Source organism: Monodon monoceros, unplaced genomic scaffold (genome assembly GCF_005190385.1).
Source record: "Monodon monoceros isolate NGI ecotype Baffin Bay Population unplaced genomic scaffold, NGI_Narwhal_1 Super_Scaffold_2, whole genome shotgun sequence".
NCBI lineage: Eukaryota > Metazoa > Chordata > Mammalia > Artiodactyla > Monodontidae > Monodon > Monodon monoceros.
Genome location: NW_021703776.1, coordinates 79,687,085 through 79,689,255, shown reverse-complemented (window position 1 = coordinate 79,689,255; position 2,171 = coordinate 79,687,085).

Here is a 2,171-nt window from a genome sequence, read left to right as displayed (position 1 = left end):
TCAGGCACCCACTGCACTTATTTTTATAGTATTCCTACAGGTTAAGTGCTATCCATCTCATTTAGAGAAATTTAAATGCTTTGTTCAGTTCAAATCATAGCTAAACTTTATTAAAAAACATCTTGCTCTACGGTATGTGGAGTGATAATATATTGGATGTGCCCCCACTGGTGAGAACTTGCTTCCTGGTTCATTTAGTAGTCTTTTCACTGTGTCCTCACATGGAAGCAGTAAGCAAGGGAGCTCTCTGGGATCTCTTTTCTAAGGGTACTAATCATATTTACAAGCATTCCACCCTCGTGATCTAATCACCCCCAAGGGCCCCGCCTCCAAATACTATGACATCGGGGGTTCACTTTCAATGAATTTTGGGGGGTCACCCAAATTCAGTCTATAGCAGCCGCCAAATCAAAAAAGTCTTCTCTGACACCTTAACTACTGAAGCACATCCACACCCCCAGCTCAACCCTCTCTCATCCTTTATCCTGCTGTATTTTGTTTACAGCACTCACCTTCGCCTGGCTATTAATATTTCACATTAATTTGTTTGTAATTTTATTGCCTACAGTCTCCCACTAAAATGCGATGCCTGTGAAGGAAGGGAGGGTTTCACTCTCCCAGAGCATATGGTGTTGGTCATACAGGTGAGTATGCAGCATATTGTTTATAATGCTCACCCCAACTCTTCTTTGTTTTTCTCCATGTCTATCCTTCCCCAAACTCCTTTGCGGCCAGAGTTCCAGCTCAGGTTTTGCCAAAACAGCCACTTGTTGATATCTGGAAAGGAAAAGGGAAGCAGAAGCCAGTACTGCTTCTGCTGCAGAAGTGGGCAGGACACAGGCTTCAGGGGACAACCAAGGAGAACTCTTGCCCACAGGTTCAGAGAGTCTCCTTGTAAAGCAGCTACTCTGGTGCTGCAGGCAGATGAGATCACTGATAGCAGTTTCCAATGCTTTCTGCACTTCCTGTTTTAAAGAATACTACAGTGGCCTCTCGGACCCCTTTTCTGTCAATAGATCCAACTTTTTTCAGCTTCCAATTTCTTGTATTAAGTTATTTTTTGGTATAAAATACCTGGAAGTCGCCACTCCCCTGGCTAAATATCCTCTTTAGGCTTCATTTATTCAAAGCAGGGAGATTTTCATTGGCCCAGGTAGTTTCTGATTTTGCTCCTGGAGACACTGCTCAATGGGCCACTCAAACACAGCCTTCCATTCAGCAAGTAGGAAAGAACATGTTCCCATGATGAGCTCCCGCTGGCCTGGCCGAAAAGTGCCAAAAAATGGGCCTGTTCCCACCATCATTAAACACACAACCAAGCCTCTGAAACCCATACACAGCTCTGTAACCATCTTAAATTAAGGCTGAGTAACTTGACACAAGCCTATATGTTATTAAATGACCATGTCTATCCTCATCAGACTAGCTGTTAGGGGAAAGGCGGTTCCGTACATTCTTGGCATTTACCAGAAACACACACAGATACACACACACACATACTCATATAAATTTACACTCTGCAACTGTATAATGGATGTGCATTTAAATTTAACACAGCCAAAACAAATACTAGTTCTTTCTCACTATTCTAAATCTGCTTCACTTCAATGTTCCCAATGTTGGTAAAATGAAGTACCACCTATCCAGATGCTCAGGCCCAAACCCTCATAGTCAACTTTTAAGACTTTTTCCCCTTCATCCCTGCATTTAATCAGTTAGTTGTATTAGTTCTACTTCTGCAGTAAAATATCTCAAATCCATATGCTTCAGCCTCTCTTTACTCTTCTCAATTTAGTGCCTGGGTTACTTACCATCTCTCTGTGAGATTATTGCTGAGTTTTTGGCCTAGATTCCCATCACTGCCACTGCCTGTCCTTTCACAATGATTATATATAAATATATGCATACATCTACATAAATATACACATATAAATGACTAGTTGGTAATCTTTAGTTCTTAGACTTTATTGCAAAAATTCTCAACCAGAGACTCCTTTTTATAAATTGGGAGATCTGACTAAATTGGCTCTTTCTTCCCACACAGCCACAGGGCATGTGATTTTTAGGTTGGCCATGTGTCAAGCCATTCCTGCGGTGTCCTAACTCTGAGGACAGGTATCAGCTGCCAATTTTTATCATGAGGCCTTTTTTTTTTTTTTTTTTTTTTTTTT